Source organism: Poecile atricapillus, chromosome 12 (assembly GCF_030490865.1).
Source record: "Poecile atricapillus isolate bPoeAtr1 chromosome 12, bPoeAtr1.hap1, whole genome shotgun sequence".
Taxonomy (NCBI): Eukaryota; Metazoa; Chordata; class Aves; order Passeriformes; family Paridae; genus Poecile; species Poecile atricapillus.
Window position 1 is genome coordinate 7,462,335 of NC_081260.1, and position 21,024 is coordinate 7,483,358.

The 21,024-nt window shown below is 42.1% G+C and overlaps 1 protein-coding gene across 3 annotated transcripts in view; it reads left to right on the forward strand.

Annotated features, from left to right (window-relative positions):
- MAMLD1 (mastermind like domain containing 1) overlaps window positions 1–21,024 on the forward strand; it is an 83,589-nt gene that overhangs the window by 27,716 nt on the left and 34,849 nt on the right. The gene's annotated exons all lie outside the window — the stretch shown is intronic.

Consider the following 21,024-nt stretch of genomic DNA (forward strand, 5'->3'; position numbering starts at 1 on the left):
GGGAAAGGGTAAAAGCCTGCAAAGATGAAGCAGCTCATGAAAAGAAAGCTGCTGAATAGGCAGATTGTTTTATCTGGAAGAGTTTTGTGTTCCTGACTCTGTGTTGCAAGGGAAGGTACAGTACAAACAGTATTCTGGCTCACACACTCCTGCTGCAGCCAGGAGATCGCTCTTTCTCCTGCTGCTGCTGCTGCTCAAGAGCTCTGAGCGTGTGTTATCTTTTTCCCCCTCCTCCTGAAGGTATCTGTTTGCTGCTGATGGTATTTCTGGTCAGCAAGGGCCGTGTTTACACTGTAAGAAATGTGAACATATCTCAAGGATTCTGCAGCTTTGTGCACCCCTGCAAAGTGGTTTTTCCTATAGCTGCTGACTCCAAAACGGTCCTGTGTTCCCAGCCTATTTGCTTAACAGTCTGGAAAGAAATCTGGAAAGCTGAGGATAAAACATCTAAATGAACTTTAGGAGGAAATGTGGAAGCCCAGGCTTGGAGTGGGGATTCCAAATTACCCTTCATTTGCTGAATCTTCTCCTTCTTCTCTCTTTTCCCGTCAGAAAACTAGGAATAGCTGAGGCTCTGGTCAGCTGGTGGTTGCTTTGGTTGCCCAAATAGTCCCAGGCTCCAACATGAGCTGTGATGATGGTCTTTGAAATGGAGAGGCAATGGCCTCTGTATTATTAAAGGTCATCAGGCATCTGGTACAAGCTGAAGGAATTTTGTGCAAGCAAAAGAGCCCAAAGGGTGTATAAAATTTAAAAGAAGAAAAAAAAAAGAGGAAAAAAATTAAAGGAAGAAGAGGGAAAAAAAGATGGTAAATTTTGTTCTTCAGGTTCAAGATAGCAGGGAGGGACAGGAGGTGGGATGTGTATATCCAGGTAAAATAATCCTGATTAAAGTCCTGATGATTCAGGGCCCTTGGAAAGAAAATTCCTCCTCTAATGCAACTAATTTGTTTTTTTTGCATCCTGAACTGTGTCAGTGAGACCCTGAAACCCTCATCAGTGGAGGGGGAAGGAATAGTGCTTCTGGCCTCTTCTGTGCTGAAACCATAATTTAAGAATGGGGGGATTTAGGGCTGCTGGAAGTTTTCTGGTGTTTCATCTGAGAATAAAGTGCTAATGCATCCCCCCACTGAAAGTTAGGAAGCCAGTGAGCAGGACTCTCCTCAAACACAATGGCTCTATCTTGCTGTTATGCCACAAAGGAGTGGCTTGCTTAATCTCTGAAATTAATAGAGCAGAGAGGAAATGGCTCTTAAAAAGATGTGTGTCTGCTTCCTTCCTGTGCAAATGCAGGGAGCCTGGGGCACCGAGGCAATGTCATTTCACATAACTAGAGGGCTCTTCTTATAGAGGACAATTACAGTAAGTCTAGCAAGGCTGGAATTTTTCACTTTTCAGGGTTTTTTTTCCCTGTTCTGGTGGTGAGGATTTTTGTTTAAAACCTGGAATATTACTTTGGTGGAAGATGATGTTGTGAGAGTGTGTCCCACATTTTCTTTCTCCAGAGATTTATTGGGGGGGAGGAGGGGCAGGGAAGGGGACAGGGACAGGGGGCTGTCTGCCTGTTGTTTAGTGACATCAGAGAAACCAGCCTGCTGCTCCATTCCCTGCCACACTTAGTACAACAGTCTAAATGTGTTTTGAGTTCTTGTCCTAGGAGAATGTCAGTTCGACCAGAATTAACGGAGTGTATTCTAGTAGAACAGCTCCTTTTTCACACTGTGTTAGCCCTTTATAATAGTGTGGTACTTTTGCTGTGAAGCCAAATCAACTGATAAGCAATGCACTAGATTTTCCTGCTTATGGTCAAGGCTGTTCGCTTTATACAAACATTTTTAGCTTTAGCAAAACAGCCTAGTGCTCACAAAACTAAACTCCACCTAGCCACTGTCAAGTCAGAGGGAGGGAGAGAGAATAACTGGCTTGCCAGGAAGCCTTCAGGATTTTTGGATTGCTTCAGGGAGAAAGATGGGGAGACCAGGAAGAGATGCCGTGGTGACCAGGTTGATTTGAGAACAGGGGGATGCTTTCAGGAACTGACTAAGTTGGGCAGGTGATGCTTTGCTCTGCTTTCATTCCTTAACATTTGTTAATAATTTATGTGTGATACTGCACAGTGGAAATATACCCCCAACTCTGCATTTGAAACGAGCAGCATAACATCATCCAGCCATGTTGTGTATCTTGTGCATCTATTAAAGAGAAAGGGTGTGTGGATTGTGTGGGTTTTGAGTCACAATGGGGGAATCTGTAATAAAATGGCTATCTATAAAGTGCAGGACAGTTTGTTCCCTCCAAGCAAAATGATGTATTTTACATATGAACAATAATAAGTTGCTCTGCAGAAAAATGTGGCTTTGATATTAAGATTATCAGTGCTTCCACCCCTTGTCCCTCATTTATTATGGGACTCCATGCAGCAAAATTGCCAAGTTCTTTGCGCTTTTTCAGCTTTCATTCAGCCACATGATTTGTAATGACTGTGGTGAGCTGGGGAAAGAAGGAAGTTTAAATTTGGGCAGTTGTGCATCTATCTGCAGCTAACAAGGCATCTAATTTCTCTGCAAATCTGATACAGCTTTACCACAGCAATGGCTGTAAGTTCAAGAATTCTGTAGTATTTTTCTGCACCTTTGCTATTGCCAGTGTTTTAAGCGCCATCTATTTTGAATTTTATTTATCTGAAAGATGAGATGGAGAATTGGCTGGTATCAGTGCTGCTCACCAGTGGTGTGGAAGGCTCAGCAACCTTTGGCTGCCTGACCCCACATTGCCCATGGCTGCTCTAACCAGGTACTGGAAGGGACAATATTCAGTAGGGATTGTATTGCTGCAATGTCCTTTTGCCTTTTCAGGAGCCCTGAGTAGCTACAACCATCTGTGCCAACCATCACTTTAGTGCCCTGAACAAAATATACCCCTTCCAAGCATGGCTAAAGCTTAGCTTCAGAGTCCCTGCAGGCTCCTGGGGGCAGGGACCAGCCTTTCTCCTGGTTTCAGGCAGGTACCCAGCCCCAACCATTGTGACCTTGTCTGTCTTGCATGGAATTATTGTGCTCCATGCAATGCTGCCTGAGAACAGGCAGCAGCACAGTACAAGGTGGGATGGAAACCGTTTAAAATAGAAGTTGGCATAATGAAGTTCTTAGGCTAAATGCCAGTAAAATTAGCATTTAACTTCCCCCTTAGAATTTGCCTATTAATTAGGTATCACTGTCTATATTGGAGTAATTTTTAGAAGTTGTTACAGCAATATTATCATGACTGAAATACATTGCATGAAATTATATTTTGCATCAAAGTTTTCTCCTGGTGGGGGCTTAGATCATCCAGCCCAGCTGGGAATGGTATTATTTTACTTGTTCTATTATAGACATCTAGACACATACACAGCCCTCAGACTTGAAGGAATGTGTCTTCAAGGTAAAATAATAAGTGTATACCAGACAGTCCACAGGATTAGAAGTCTATTTAAATGAGAAGAAAAAGTGGGGAGCAGAGATGAAAAGGGATGGATTTCTACACCTTGTAACAATACCCTATTTCACCCTCCGGCTAGGACTTCTCAAACTGGATCAGGGCACTGCACTTTTTCTTCTGAACATATATAAAGCCAGGTGTTAGCATCCCAGAGTAGGTTGGATAGATTTCCATTACATCCTGTCTTTGGACATTTTTTTTTAAATAAATCTTAATGCAGTGCCTTTCATGCATTTTGATATCAAGTTTCACCAACTTGCAAAAAGTTTCACTTCTGGATGTTTCCCCAAAATAGACGTATAGATGTGGCACTGAACTGTTGCTGTTGGGCTTCCCCCTGCTCCAGGACCTTTCTGAAATCCTGGGAAAGTCTGGGGTCCAGTGTATGCAGGGCTGCCTATTTTGCAATGCCTCCCATTTCCATGTAGTCATTGTCTTTCTTTGGGGGACTCCCATGATGTGGGGTTCCATACAGCTGACCTGTGACAGCTCTGCCCATTTGTTTCTTCCTCCTAACCAGTGCAGAGTTAGAGGGATGCAGGCTCTAGGGTCTTGTGCCATCCACTGCAGGAGTACCAGAAGGCAAGCAATTAGCTTTTTAATAATTCCCTCATTATGTATTTGTTTCACCTTGTCAATATTTCGCATTTTTTAAACTTTGCTGACTGCAAACATTGTGGGCTATCAAATCAATAATTAGATTGCCTTATTTTGAACACCTAGGTTATAAATCAGAGCAGCCTGATTCTGTAGCCCAGTGCTGTGTCTGGAGAGCAGCTGGCCTATATGTGAAAGGCAAAAGATTTGAGGAGAGCATTGCACACAGATTTGCTGTTGTTAAGAATGCCCTCCGGAACATACTCAAAATGGTTTGGGGGGAGGGGATCAATCCTGTTTTAGAAATAAAAAATACAGAAATTAAATCTTCATCAGGGGACATAGCATCACCTTGCCTGTCAAGTGAGTATGGTTCTTCCCACACCAAGTGAGTGTTGTAAACCTCACCTTCATTTTATTCCACCTGCCAGATGAGATGGGGTGTTTTATTTCACCTAAAGCCTGAGCTCATGGCAGAAGCATTAAATGTGAATTGCACCTTGAGGACCCCCCCCTTGGATCACACAGCATAGCTTGTGCTGCCATTGATGCTGGGTTTATCTCAATTGTTGTCTAAGGCTTTGGAATTATAAATGTTTATTTTAAACATGTACTTTCTCTTCCTTGTAGTGCAGTTACTTGTATTGCACATGGGGTTTGAAAGAAGTCAAATATGGAGAGTACAGAAACAATAAAATCTCTATTCATGTCTAGATGCACAGGTATGCGGAAAGTGAGGGTGAGTGCTGCTGGTGGTGTAAAAGATGTGGATATCATTTCATCCTCAAAAGAGAAAACTGTGAGTGGATACACAAAGAACTGCCCACTGAAATCAGCAGCAAAGTTTCCAGTTGTTTCACCAGCTCAGTTCCAGTTAGAAAACTGAATACAGATTGTTCTGAGTATAGAATATCCTAAAGACAGATTTCAGAGAAGAGCCCAAGTTCTGCTTTTATTTAGAAAAAATATTACTGATGAGCACTGAGATACCCAAACAGAAATATGTTTGATGCAATGGAGAGCCTGGATCAAATGACATCTGCAGTTGGCACTGGAATGTGGCAAAATGGGTGCTGGAAGGACACCAGCACAAAGGAACCCCAGAAACAGGTGAGTACAGACAAGGGAAGGTTTGCTTCTTTGAATTTGCATCAGGAACAAAGGGAAAGTTGTGTGCAGATGCATTGGAGAGGGAGGAAAAATATTATTAGAAGCTGCATTATTTCGCTTACTGTAAATAGGTTTCTGTTCAGCATGGAAAGACATCAGCTCTTTCTGGGGTTTTTTGCTTTTCTTGTGTGACTGCTTGATGGTTCAGCTTGTAAATGGACCAGGTTTCTATTAAAAGTGTTTAGTTTTTTGACAATCATGTGCTTCAGAAGCCAGGAGCTTACTATGTGCTGGTGAAGGCTGCCACTGTTTTCTTATATGGAGGGGTAATAGAAATTTCTTCTGGTTCTTGGATTCTCTTAGAGTTAGGTACAGATCATTAGAAAATAGTAGAAATGTACTTGAGGTTAATTTTCCTTCTGTCCTTCCCATTGCATCCATGAGCTTCTGCAAAAAGAAGTTTGGTCTCTTTCAGAAAATTCAAAACTAATCTGGGTCGGTGAGAGATCTAGACCATGGCAATGTGAAAGGCATCTAGGAATCCCATAACAGCTCCATTTTGGCATCATGAAATGGGCAGTTCAGAAGAGCCCATGGTTTTCAGAGCTGCTGTGCAAGTGCTGCTCAAAGTGCCCTCGTATCCCAGCCCCATCCCGGAAGGCACCCTGAGCCCTGGGAGTGGGGGCACTTAGTGACAAGCAGAATCTCATCTTGCACAAGTGCTTGGTGAGGAAACCTGGTGACACAGCTTCTGGCCAACTTGCCGTTCTTCCCAGGAGTCCCGTTTTCTCGACAGAGTTGAGGAGTGGGGCCCTGTGCTTTGCCATAGGCCCAGCTTGCTCTCAGGAGCCTGGCAAACTCTTTCCCCGCAGTGCAGTTCCATGTGCTGCACTAGAAACTCTGTATTGTAAATGAGCAAAGTTTATTTTCAGGGAGTTGCTCATATTGACACTTGTGACTTACTTTCTGTCTTGTTACAGAGCAGATTTGTCTCACATAAACCAGGAAACACTGTAAGGCAACACAGGGCTCAGCTGGAGCAGAAACTTCCATAAATCAACAGTCTGCTCCAATGCCACCCTGTTTCTCCCATGTGTTATTTTTGGTGTCTTGTTGTATACTTAGAAAAAGTACTTCAAGAAGAAGAATAATTTTTTTTTTTTTTTTGCATTGGAGGACTGATAAATAGTGGTGCATTTTTCCTTTAAAAATACACTTGACATTTATTTGTCCCTGTTCATATATAATGAATGGGGAAACAAAAGAAGGAAATTGTATTTCAACTTTAGGTGCTCAAGATGAAAAGAGAGGTAGTTTTATTAGGGAAAGACATGCTGTATCTGATTACAATTCCTTATTCTTTAGGCTGTCATTTACACCTGGATAAAGTAAATATAAAATGCTGCCAGGGTAGAACAGTGCTATTTTAAATACATTGTCCAAACAATTTTGCAAAGAAACATGGTGAAGGACTAATTCTGTGTTGGTTTTTTGATTAGATTTTGAAATAGAATCAAAGTGAAGATGACTGTAAAAAGGAAAAATACAACAGTTGAAACCTCCTAACAAATTGTACACCTTTTTTGTATATCAGCACCTCTCATGTCTGTATGGTGGCCAAATAATACCAGCTCTTCAACAGTTTTTACACCAGAACCAGAATAAAAAATAGGTTGAGTTTTTAAAATTTTTGTTGATCTTAACAAATTCCTGCAGTTAAAAATGTTCGGTACATTTCAGATTTGAGTACAAATAGGTATAAAACAGTGTGTCAGCCTTTTTCATTAAAAAAAATTTATGTGTTTGGCAATATGTTTGGCTTTCTGTTTGTTTTTGCCTCCAGATCTGATTCAAATGTTTGTGTAAGAAAGGCTACACTAAAACGTGCAAGGTCAGGTCTTGGTGTGCTACTCAAACGTGTCATGGAGGGAAGAGGAAGAATTGCTGCCCTACATAAGGCTGGCGTTTCCTGCCCATTTCCTACATCATGTTTAGTAAATGTAGACTGAAGCACAGGAAACCAGGTACAATTTCGCTGCAGTCTCTTCAAGCAAGTTCAGTAGGACGTCAGATAGTTTTGAAGAACTGAAGATCTCTTCCCCAGCAGGGGTGGGATGAGGCGCACAGGGCTGGGTATGCACTGTGGTGAGGAACCAGTGGTGCTGGTGGGCACTAGAAGAGACACTGCTGAAAATTTGCTTCAGAAGAGAAGTAGGCCCTTTTATAGGAAGTTGGGAATGGGAGACTGGTGAAATGCGTATTGATGGTCATGATGTATGCAGGAAATGCTTTCAAGATCCTGGAAGAGCTTTGAATGGGTACAGATGGAGGTGAGAGGTTGTAGCTGTGGTAAGCACTTGGACGTATGCAAGTTAGTCCATTTAAGGAGTTTAATTTCCTTCTACAGAGCAGTAGAGCCTTTGTGCTAATGTGAAATAAAATGGTTATCTTCAGCCACTTTGTAGTGGCTCACCTATTCTATTTCCATTGTGTTTGCAGTCAGTCAGTGCTTCTCAGCTGGTGTTCAGCTGCTTTCACCTGAGGGGCTGTCATTTCTTACAGAGGACAGTCATCTTACTGTGCCTAAGATGTTCTTATGGGGGCTGTCTCTCAGTACAATTCTGCTTCAGATTGCTGAGACTACATGGGCACTGTACATGCAATGTCCTGCTGAGGTCCCAGCATGTCCCAGCCAGGTGGGTTGCATTAACACAGTGCCAACCCATGCTAATTAGTCCCAGAGCTAGCTCAGTGTGGCCTTGGCTTCAGGATCTCTGAGCCCTAGGGAAGAAATATGGTCTGAAGTGATAAAGTCATCTCAAGAAGCTCTGTTGAAATTAAGTGAACCTCCCCTCTCTGGATTAGGTTTAAACTAGTGCCCCTTCAATTCCTTGAGTGCCCTGAAACTTGAAGGTGGATGCAACACTGTGTTTAGTGACAGATGAGAACGCTTCCAGGAAATCCAAACTTTGGTTCCCAGTTTGCAAGGTCCTTGCAGCTCCCAGGGAACACTCCATGGTGCCATCTGGATAGTTGTTTTCTGATGGTTGCAGCAGTTACATCTCCAGTAACCCATGTATGATAGCTGAAAGAGGAAGTTCCTCCCATTCTTTCAGAAAAAAATGAAGAGCTACTTGCCCTCCAGCTGTGTGGTTTGGGAGAATTCATAGTTGTTCATTCAGGTTTGCAAAGTTTGGTGAATGGTTGTGTGTGCTAGCCTGGGCAGTAGCTCTTCATTGGCTGCCATCCAGCCAAATCTGCCCCTCTCCTCAAAGTGGACAGGGTATCCCTGTGCCTGCTGCTGGCTCAAGCCCTTTTTGGAGGAAAGGCAGAAATCTCCGTAAGTCACAGGATTCAGTGGCAGCTGTGATAAATTTATGTAGAAAAAGATTTTTGCCTTCCCAGTGCCCTAGACAGTGGGAGAAGAGTATGTTCTCAAGCTTGAAAACTTTTAGGGGAAGTAGTGCAATTCTTGTGGGTAAACTGAAATGTCATAGCTAAAAAGCGGCAACAGGTTTGTTGTCTTAAACTACATACACACAGTTTAAGTGTTCTGACCTTTCAGGAATGTGTTTGTTCAACTCCAGACATCATGTCTGTATTAGAAAATAGAAGGGTAATTAAGTGTTGATGTTCAAAAGCATACAGTAAGTTTTCCTGTAATATTATTGTTTCTTACTAAAGGCCAAGTCTTGCAACCCACATTTCTCAGTTAAGGAGCCCTTACTAGGACAAGGACTATAACCCAGGATGTCAGCCTTGCTCTCTGGGTGGAGGGAAGGCTTCTACTCATTTGAAAACTTAAGTCTTTCAAGAAGGGGCTCAGAAAAAAATCAAAGTACCTGCAGGGCTTTTTGGTTTTCTCCTTAACCTGATGCTCATGTTGCATAATGCAAACACCTCAGACAAAAAACTGTGATACTCTGAATTGAACTTGTGCTATGTTTAAAAGGAAAAAAAAACCTCTGACCAGAACAACAACAACAAAAAGCACATGTATATCGTAGACGTGGTGTATTGTAGCCAATAGTGCATGGTAAATGTTGCTGCCTGGCCACTGCCTCCTGTGAATTTCAACTTGCTCTGGTGCTGCTGCAGAGCCAAGGGCTCCTCGCCCTGGTGCCCTCCTAGCCCTGGTACTGTTTCCTCAGTTCTCACCTCCCAGATACACCACCATACCTGTGGTAGGGTAGAGGAAGCAAACTAACACAATTTGCTTGGAAAGTCCATTAGCATTTAAAGAGTTCTAATAAGAGAATGTTTGATCACACATAGTATTGGGAGAGAAGATAAGTGAAATGGGGAAATGAGGAGTCTATTTATGAAGCACTCACAAGGTCTAGGGTTTTCAGGTTATCTTGTCCCCTTGAAATTAAATTGCAGCCAAGTGTCTAGGCTCATCTGCAAGGCTTAGCTAAGACACTTAATGAAAAAAATAGTTCCTTTACATAATTCTCTTCCTTTCACCATTAACAGGATATGTGGAATTCCATCAGTACTTCCTCTGTAAATCAAGATATTGGAGGCTATTGTCTCTATGTGCAGATCTAGCTCAATGTGCAAAGTATTTCATATTCAAAGCTTCAAGAGTCAATCATCTGATTAATACTCCCATTCCCCCAATGAGTCTTTTCTCTTTGTGGTATCCCTGTAGTTTCGAAACGCCTTATGCAGATGACTCTGAGAGCATTTCCTATGCACTCAGAGTTGACCCAGCTCCTGCAGCTGCATGTTGATGCTGCCCCATAGCAAAAGTTCCTAAAGGGAATGAAGGAGAGAGCTGCAGCCATCCAGGAGGCTTCCATGAGATAGTCTACAGCCAGCATTAAGTTTCAAGCTCTTTTTCCCCCACTGCAGTTCATCTCCCCAGAGTTTTACAAAGAGACCAGGATCACATAAAGTATTTCCAAGTGGAACAGCAGGCTTCATCCTGTGTATTCCAAACTACCTCCTCTGTTATGACAGATAACTGCAGTCTGACTACAAAGTCTGTATCAGGGTTTGGTAACCCTCCAGGATGGTACTTGGCACTCAAGAGCTAACACATGTTTTATGTTACATGAGCATGAGTCTAATAAAATGTCTCAGTGGTTTAATATGCCCCTCTGTAAAAACAAGGCGCAGTTGGATTTAGAAATTGTGATGATTTGGCAAGTTCAATTATTAACTTCTCTTGCAGGGTTAAGCTTTGACCAGAAATTTGCCATGAACCCATGGGCACATCCTGCTAGGAAACAACATGCAGAAATCCTTTGCTGTCTTCCTTGATTTATCTGCACAGTACAAACTCAGAGTGTAGAGCTGTATTTTCCCCCAAGGAAGTCACAGCAAGCTCCATCACCACTCCAGAGTAGAATGTGCTGAGGTTTTATTGTTTTTGTGATTGAAAATAGTTCTGCTATGCTCAAGACAATGCATCTTAGGAAACTGTAGCAGGTCCTGAACTGGTTTGCTTTATACTCTGCTTTCACCATGTTTTGGGAGAAAAGTTGGAATGTGGTGAAGAGCCTGAGCTATGTTAGCTATGAAGTGTCCTGTGGGATTGTTTGTGAACACAGCAGCTAAAGATAGGAATGCACCACGGAGGTTCTAAAAATACTGTCCAACTCTATGGTGGTTGTTTAGCATTTGGAACGCTATAGTTGGCCTTACACAGACAAAAGGAAGATGCAGTTTTGCAATTTGAATATGCAAATTAAGTCCTGATCTTGCAAATGTGCAATCATATGCTCAAATCTAAAAAGACCAGTTGTATTCCTGAAGTTAAGTATTGGCAGGATTAAGAGTTTAATCAGTCAAATACAGTGTCATCAGAAGTCAGTGTGATTGCATGGCAATGCAGAGACTTGGCTTCAAAAAACAGCCAAACAAAACCATGTTGTGTGATTGAGATCAGATCTCTACATTCCACATGTTGATATTTGGAATTGTCTTGTAAATTGTCTTTTATTAATGCAGTAGGTTGCAAACAGTTTTTTCTTTACATTTACGTGCATGATTTAGTAAACAGTATTTTAATATCAGTGGGAACACATGCTATGTTTCATAGCTTTCAACCGTGTGACCTTTCAAGGCAGAACGAAAGCTTAGAAATTAGAGTTTACATAAAACTGAGAAGTGTAAAAAGCTTAAAAGGCTGTGTAATTCACTTCTGCAGCAAGAACACAATTTTCTTTAACATTGTTTGCATAAGTCATCATTTATGTTGTCAATTTGCGATGATGAATGTGTGATTAGCATTACTTTTAGGACAGAGGTGAATTGGTATCTATAGCACATCAAGATGTTCTCTGGTTAAAACCCAAATAACTTACGTATTGCATATTCTGGCAGAGAGAATTTCTCTAACTCCTGTGTATTTTTAATTCACTCCTTGGTTAGAAAGAAGAAGCAAAGAGTGAAATATCATCCCTGATGGAGTCAGCGTCTCAAAATATTTATAGATTCATAGAATCATTTAGGTTGAAAAAGACCTAAGATCATCGAGTCCAACTGATTTATTTGAGGCCAAGATTTCAGCAGCTTTATACAGTATGAGGACTTCAGGACTGGAATCTGTGCTTGGTTTAGGGTTTATAGTACCACTGACATGCAGAATCCCTTTAAAGGTCCCTGGATAAGTTCAAGAGCAGTGTTCAAAGATCAGGTATTACAGGAGCAAGAGCTGCATGCTGAGCTGGTCATCCCACTGCTGCAGGAGGAAAGATGTGTAAAAACAGCATTTTTCCAATGAATCGTGCTTGTATTCCAGGTGATGCATGCTGAGAATAGCAGAGGTGCTGGGCTGGTAAAGATGAAAGTGGTGGGATAACATGAAGTAGTCAGAAACAAATTAAATATTCATTCCTCTGCCTTACAAAAGATTTCTGCTTCTGCCTGTTTTACAGACTTCTCTCTACACCCACTTTCTGTGGGACACACTAGATTGATTATCTTTTTTCTCTTAAGTGAAGCATGTTTGGTTTTTTTTGACCTGTGTTAATCAATATCTTGTTTATTGTTGCATTTTCTGAAAGATAGAGAACATCAAAGGAGCAGTTCAGGATGTTTCTTTCATTACTCACTTGTTCCATTCTTCTTAAGATTGTGCTCCAGTTTCTGATACCACTTAGGAAAAACCTCCAACTGCTCTTTTAAAGGTTTTGTCCTGCCCAAGCCTAGAGGAGAGCTCTAGATTCAGTAATAGATCATTTTCCAGTGCAGGCAGTCAGCAGAAGGGCACTGGGCTGGCAGATGGGAGGGTGATGGTGTCAGTGTTTGGGGCAGCCACACACAGGAGGCTGTAGCTGTTGTTCTTTGGAGGAGTGAGTACTTCAGCTGCTGGAATAAAAATGCCCTTTTTTCAGACTGAAATCCCATTGTTTCTTACTGTTCTGTGGATTTGAAAGCTTTTTATCCCTAGGTTTGACCTAATTGGAAGCTCTGCCTCCAGGCTGTTAATTCCCCAACCACACCTTTTGACAGAATACCACATGTAGTGTGGTAAAACCACAGGACTAAGTGTTCTGAGATATTAAAAATATAATATTTAGCAGAAAAGAAGTGTCAGACTGGGTTTTATCTGGTTATCTAATAAATGGAAAACCTACCTTGTAATTTAGGAACACGTGCATCCTGTTATATCTGGTCATTGCATAACTGTGCCAGTGTTAGGGGCTGAAAAAGAAGAGAGAACAGTATTTTACAAACACTGGGAGACTCAAGTAGCAAAAACATCACTTTTTGCTTAGTGGAGAGGATCTGCAATTCTCCAGCCTAGATGTTGCTGTAAGAAATGAATGTAGTCTACAAAATTGCTGCAAAGTGTTCCATAGGACTTTGAAATTAATGGACTATAAAAAAGGAGATAAAACAATACTGCTGGTATTAAAACTGAGGTAAAATGAGGTAATGCTGATGGAAAGGCATTGAGTCTAAGATTGATCTTGATATGAATCCACATATGAAGGAAATGCTCTTTTACTACAGCTTAAAACCAAGAGGCAAAGAACTTGTTCTGTCTTCAGCTATCTAGTTAATAACACTTGTCATTAAATGGAACATGGAAGTTACAGCCAAACAATACGTGATTTCTGTAAGTCTTCAGATGACTAATTACAAGGCATCTGTACAGAGATCTGCTAGCAGCACAACACAGGAGCAGGCAATAGTCCTGTTCTTCCAGATCCATTTGTCAACAGCAGTTTTTGTCCTGGAAAAAATTCCATTTTAGCAGTGCCATTAATACTGAAAGCAGATGAATTGCTAAGGAAAGACAAGATGGGAAGGCTCTGAACATTTGTTTTGATAGGGCAGATCTCTACTGGTGCCTAGCAAATGAGTCTGGTAATTCTGTCTGACCTGAAAAGTATCAAAGCTGCTGGTTTGGTTTTTTTTTTTCATTTCTTTGTAGTGAATACTACTTGGCTGCTTGCATGCATCTTGCTTGTGTAGGATGTCAAAATAGGTATATTTTTTGCAACATCTTTTTTCTCCTTGGAACTCATCCTGCATTGATACGTTTTTTAAGACATTAGTGATGTTTCCTGTGATTTTGCACAGGGGTAATTGGAAACATCTTGTTCACAAACTTGCTGCTCTGTAGGCTGTAAGTTGTTCCATTTGAAAGCAAGACATAGATCACACATATTTCTATCATTATAATTGCATTCACACAAATTGGTTAATGGGAAAATTATATTTGTAGTATTTTCTTCCCCTTAATTTTTTGTTAAAATTTAGAAAAAAAGAAAGCTAATATCTTTGGCTCATGGTAGTCCAGGTTGAATTTCCTGTTAGTTTCTGTGGCTTAAGCTTATTGCAAGATCACATTATTCTGGTTTTGTCTAGTCGTGATATTTGATGTTTAGGACTTCTGTGCTTACCAGCTAAAGGGTGCAGCTCCGTGTTTACAGCCAGGATTGCTTCCCTTGTGGCATGAGGACTTTGGGGAGAAGGCCATGCAAGAGTGCCAGGTCTGCAGTAAGTTCACATGCACTCAAGTCAAACAGCAGTGTCAAGAGGAGCAGGGATTGATCACAGCTCTGTAGCCATCGTGCAAGGAAGCCAAACCTCCTGTTGTGGTCTTTGACAGTGCACACTCAGGGGGTGTGTGAACACAGCCCCTGGTCCCTGCAGCTTTGCACTCGCTACAGGAGTGTGAGATTTATAAAGGGAAAGCACACACCCTGTTCTTTTCTTCCTCTTTTAACACAGCTTGAGGTCCCTGATTTACTAAGGGGATAACTGGGGAAGGTCTCAATGAGTGGTGCAATAGGGCAAATGATCAGCACACACTCAGATCAAGTCAGCTAATGCTTGTGTACTGATGGGAGATCAAACTCTCCAAATGTAGCAGCAGTGTTTAGGAGGTGATTCACATGTGCACAGGTAAGTAGCAACTTTCAGTACCTCTGTTACAATATTTGTTTTAAAGATAGGAGTTGGGAGAAAGTGTAGTGTCGGGTGAAAACAATCCACGTAATGCATACAAGCTAGCTAATAACCAATGCCCTTTTTTGGATAAAGTGGCTGCTTACATCCCCGGTTCCTCTTCCTACATCCTCCCTTCCAGTTGCCTATTTCTATAAACATGATGAATAGAAGGAAATCTACCATGTGAATTTTCCCTATTCATAATCCTTTCTCGACCACCACACATCATTACAAACGGATCCGACACCTTTGCAGGCGACAAGTAACCAACAGACCCCAAAGTGGACTTTCCTCTGGTACTCCTTACCTGCAGAATTGGGGAATTGCAATTCTTCTGCAATTTCAAGCACACTGGTGCATGCCTCTGTTAGCTTGGAGCTGCATTGTGATCCTTTTTCCTGACACTAAAATGACAACTTAATGTCCCTCCATGCTCAAATTGCTTGAAATCAAAAGGGCCAGGCAGCCCAAAGTAGTAGGAAGAATGTGATTTTAGCTTATGTTTAATCTTAGTGTGGAGAAAGTCAATGGTAGTTTTAATTGCTTGAGCCTCCTTGAGTTCTCCTTATAGCCTGGGATATGACTTTGATAAAATATAGTTTATGTTTCTCCTAGTCAGGTACTGCTTTGGCTGCTCACTTGTCAGCAGGAGGCATTTTTTCTTGGATTCAGGTATATAATGTGAGTGTCTGTTACCAAACTGCAGCCAGCATGCACAAACAGAAACCTACAGATGTGCTAAATGCACTTACTGCAGTGCCAGGTCTTGCTGTACTGGAGTGGAATTGTTGCCCAGGAGCATTTGGGGTTTGCTGTTCATGTACATGCCAGCCTACTACCCAACACAGAGAGTCTGCAAGTAACTGCTATTTAAAAGGTAACATTATATATCACATCCACTTTCCAGCCTTTAAACATGCGGGCACATTTTCACTTGTTTTTCACCAACTGTCCCTAAACATTAGCAGGACACTAAAATCTATCCAGAGTGTGGATAAATGGGCAATAGAAAGCACAGAACATTCTAACTGTGAATTTAAGGAATGGGAGAAAAAAATAGTGATGTTTTCTTGTTTTACATGGAAAATTGCCATTTCTCATTGCATGATTGTTGTTGTGAGAACAGATAGAAACATTTTGGGCTGATGGGCAGATAGGTCTCGCTGAAGCTTGTTGAAGCCACAGAGGCTGAAGTCTTGATTGCTGAATGCTGCAAACAGTTTGCCTTGGAAAATACGTACTTCCAGTTTTGGCAGTGTCTAGTGTTTGAAGGAGACAGAGACTGACAGATTCTCTGGTCAGTTCAGTTAAGCAAACCTTAGACTCGGATTTTATACTTTGCAGAGGGAACAGTTTGCAACATGCCTTGAGAAAATACTGGAGGGAAAAAATGCTTCTGTTTTTCTCAAGTTTCTGCCTTGCTCAGTCCTTCCACCAAAAATTAAACATGCTCTATCTGTCCAAATAATTCAGATATGCCAGATCTTATCAGCCTTTTATTGACCTGGATTACCCAGGTGTCTTCCTCTGAAGGGCTTTGTGCAAAGCTGCCACCACATTAGCAAATCCCAGGATCTGTGGTGAGGCTGATGTCTTTCCCACCTGCCCTATCTCCTTTTACAATAATTTCTTTTCCTCAATGATACAACAGAAAGGTCAGCACCTGGGATTTCTCAAGGTTACAAGGATCTTGAGACTCTTAGTGAAAGAAGGTTGTCTGACTCCCATTCTTGATATCCCAGTCATGGATCCATAAACTTCAGTTTATTAAATCAGGGAGTCTTCAGCCATGCTTCTGGACACAGGGACAGCTACCAAGGGAGTATGTGGATGGCAGTATCTCATTGGTCTCAGTGCTTACTTGAAGAGGCTGTGTAGGTGTGGGAATCACTGCTGTAGGTTGGATCTGTCCATGGCAGTGAGTGGGGTGGGGTAGTGCAGATCAATAATCAGCACCCTGCAGTTGCTGTAAATCAAGACTTGACTCTGACAGGCTGCGGGCACAGGAAGAGGCACTGAAATACCTTGCCTAATGTTTTCCCTCTCTCATTTCTGCAGTATGTTGGCCTAAATAGGAATCTCTGGTTAGAGGTGGCTTGTTTCTGGCGGACGAATTGTGAGGCTGGAGAAACAAGGCTCTCCAGTATAGGACGCAGTTGCTCTTTCTCAGGTTCCCACTTGCACATGCGAAGGGAAGGCATGAGTTCCAGGTGGAGAATTAACATTCTGGCAAGGAGCTGGCAGGAGGGCCTTGGGGCCGCTGGCTCACTGGGAGAGCTGGAGTAGTGGCTGAGGACAGCTGGTGTGTTACAAGAAAAGAAAGGCTGAGTGCTGGCAAAGCAGGGAGCCACAGTCCAGAGGTGCCCATGTGTGGTTGGTTATTATTAAAATCCAATGGAACCATCACATTATGTATGTATTAACAATTTGATCACTCTGCTTCAGTTTTTGCCACTTCCTGCCTTCCTTTCTCCCTTAATTGAATAGTAAGTTCCTCAAGGCCAGCACCACCTCCAAAGTTTGGAAGGTTTCTGATGCCCAACGTCACCCTCATGGCAGCCCCAGCAAGCCCAGCTTGAGGAAAGCACAGCCAAGGACTGGCTTGTGCTGCTGAGGCTGCCTTTCTCTCCTTTCACAAGAGAAGCCTGTGGAGCACTCATGGAGGGAAAGGCAGATGTGTGCCCACATGGAGGGAATCAGTCTGGTGCAGGTAGGGAGCATGTGACAAATTAGCTGTTTATAACCACCGGTGTGCAGCCTCTGTGGACAGAGCAGCGCAAATAGTTGTTATTTATTCTGACTGTGCTGCCATGTCGAGCCAGCAGTACTGCTCCTGAGTGACTTGGGTCTTTCCCAGAAAGACAGCCTGCTGGTTTGAAGAAGACAGTAGTTTTGGAACCATTTCTGAAAGGAAACCTGAGATAATGGAGAACTCATAATCAGATATTCCCTGAATCAGAGAGCTGCCTTTGTTTCCCAGGTATTCCCAAACAGAAGTTAGCCTGTGCATGCCAGTGCATTCTAATGCATTTTAACAATGTCACAAGAGCCCCTTTGTTGCTTGTCTGCTTTGTCCTTGCTTGCACATCTGAATTAAGTTTTCCCATATACTAAGCCATAGACAGCCTCCAGACAGCTTAGGAGACTAAGGGGGTGTGTGTGTGTGTGTGTGTGTGTGTGTGTGTGTGTGTGTGTGTGTGTGATGCATTTCTAAAATTTCCATTCACTTCTCAGGTATTCAGTTTAAAGCAAAGCTGCCTAATATACTAATCAGCAGAGAAAGGGGAAGAAAATGCTTTGCTGTTCTTCTCTTTTCTGTTGATTTTGTCAAATTGTGTAAAAAAAGAGGAGAAAAAGCTGGAATAAATTGCGTCCTTTGTGGAGAATCTGGAACCAGATGAAGGAAGTGGGCAATAAAAATATTTTTGGTAAGGAGGAGTCCAGAAAAACATAGGTAGGCTTCAAAGAGATAGTCTTGCAGTGTCTGGGAGTACTAGATGAATGTTCTGCAACAAACAGCTTATTGAATTACTTGAGGTGAGGACCTCCTGGTCCTAAAAGTTGTAGTGCCTTATTGATGCTCTCCTGCTACCACTGTGGTTGGCGTGTCTGAGCCAGGCAGGGACCCAGTGAAATGAAATTGTGTTACTGTGCCCTGCACTGATCAGGGGCTGCCACAGCAGCATGTGCATGGAGAGAAGTGACTGAGTTGAGGCTCCTCACAGCCAGCACCAGCCCAGAGCATGCTGTGTGGGTATAACAACCACTGAGGTGTCAGTGGGGAACACTGAAAACAACCTCTCAGCCAGAGAAAGGAGGGATTTCTGTTTATAATAGAAACTTCATACTTAAGTGCCTGGTGACTATCATCTATCTTTTACATTGGTGATGTGCTTGAAGCAGAAGGATGATGGCACTCAAATGCCCCTTTTAACCAAAATTATTCTATGATTTGTTTAGTTATTTTAAGGAGCGTATCTTTCTCTCTCAAGTTTGGGGCTGTAGTCAAATCTAAGCAAATTTAAACAAAAGCAATGTTACTAAATTCTGTGGAGTTATACCTGCCTGCACTGGGAGAAATCAGTCTTCTGGATTTTATGGTACTTGTGCAAATACTCACCCAGGAAACAGGAATCCTGCTTTTCAAGAGAACATGATACCCAGCTAATTTCATTGCCTCTCTTGCAGCAAATCTTCTCTGGAGAGCTAAGCATACTATTTAAAAGTCCTGTTCCAGTTTTGGAATACCTGTGCCATTGGAAAGCTATGGCCTTATTTTATCTGTTTATATTTAGTAACAGTCTAAGGAAATTAAGTTTTGTTTTGCCATCACATTTATTCCCCAGTGCAACAGTTAAAAAACTATTTTTCAGAGTGTTTAGAAAGCTCACATTTTTCCCGAGTAACTCAGGGCATAGGAATGTCCTATGGCAAAGGAAGAGCTGGCAAGGTCATGCATGCCAGCATGTCAGCTGGCCAAGGGTGGGAGATCCCCCACCACTTCCTGCCTGGAGGTTCCCAGGGTGCAACTTGGGAGCACACTCTGTTTGTTTTGGATGTCTGAAGCCCTTGTAAATACTCTCTATACATGTCTGAGTTTTAAATATATGTAGTTATGCTCTACCGACATGTTTCAGCCTACACAGGGCAACATCTGTTGAAACATGCAACTCTGGTTTAATTTTTGCAGAGAAAATGAAGGAAAACTATTTCATCCATCATTAGACTAACACTTGGGAGAAGATTTAGACCTGGTTCCATCTCCTAAAGCTAAGCAAATTTTGACCTCATTAGCAAATGTCTGGTGGTGCAGCAGTGTCTGGCTGTGACACTGGGACAGTCTCTCACAGAGCAGCAATCCTGGCCCAGCACAGACACTGCTGTCCAAAGAGACTCTCAGGTAACCAGACAATGTGCACTGGAAGCAGCTCTCCTCAGTTCTCCCCACCTGTGGTTTTTGAGCACAGCCTATGTTAAAGCAATATGACTGGAGATCACCAGAGACAAGCACTAATAAATCTGTAAGGGACAACTCTTGGAGAGTAAAAGGAAAATACTCATGTGAAAAAGTCTCTGCCACAATGCCAAAGCTGCTGTGTCTGGTGATGGACGGTAGATGAGCACGTCCTAAAAAGCTGCTCAGCAGCTCATTGTAGTCTGCAGACCTGCCATGATGATCACAGACAACTAGCTTGTATCCTGTCACTCTCTTCCAAATGTCTCTGTAAACTGGATATCAGCATGGTGATGTCTGATGCTAATCCCAAATTGCATCTACACCCTCAGCAACAGTAGGCACAAATCTGCCATTGTCCCTCTGCCCACAATTTAGAAATAAGCAATGAGAGGGCACTGGTGTGAGACCATCTGAGTGAGCCACCAGGCAGCCCTGCCATGTTCCCAGGCCAGAGCCATACATGTTTGTGGGTGATTGAGTGAAGATGGGCTGAATTTAGGGGTGGACATCATCTGTTTGCATAGTGTAGAAGGAGATGCACATAGTGCCCACCCTGTGCCCTGCAGCCTTCACATATCCTATGGTGACAGTGCTGTGACACTGTTGTCTGAGAGCACTGATGTGCTGCAGTTGTGTGTGCAGTGACTGAGGCATAACTGATGTGTTTAAAAATTAGTGTAAAATTTAGAAGTTGGTCATATGCTTCATAGCCCTAGTGTGGGTCTAGTTATGCTGGGATTGGTGGGGAGATTTTTCTGGTGATGTGACCTTGTATTAGATGGGATTTTTTTAATATCACTACATAAAAGTAGTGTTCTTATGGAAGAGGCACTTGGATTTGTAGCCCAGAGCTCAGAGAGGCTTTACTGGGATCTGGCTTAGAGGAGCCAGTGTTCTTTGGTTTTCCCATTGCTGATCAGATACTTTTCTATATACTGCTTCCCTCTATTGATAAACAAGGTCATAATGCTTATTTCCCTTAACTTGAAGCAGCAATGTTAAGGTCTGATTAATCCTGTGACATACAGATCAAGCTTGTTAAAATTGAAAGCCACAGATGATTTTATGTGGAAGAGATTGCCATATGCTGAAATAGCATGAGAAGGATTGTTTTCAGTTTCACTTTCTTTATATGTAGAAGGCAGGTTTCTTTTCCCTAAGATTTGTGAATTTACAGCTCCATCATTTCTTGCAGATCAAGATAATTATATAATTGTATTTTGCAAACATGTCCATTTTTATGAATGAGTGGCAATTCTTCAAAAGAATGAAGCTCACAATGCCTTAGACATAGAAGAATAAACAAAAATTGAGAAGTTTAGCAGTTACTTACTCTTTCTGGAATTTAAAACATCTGTGATTAGGAAGTTTGAAAGTCTGTTTTGACAGATAGCTGAGAATGTGTTTTGTTTTTGTTTGTTTAGAAAGTATGCTAGTTATTTCAGATGTTTGGCCTATAAAGAATG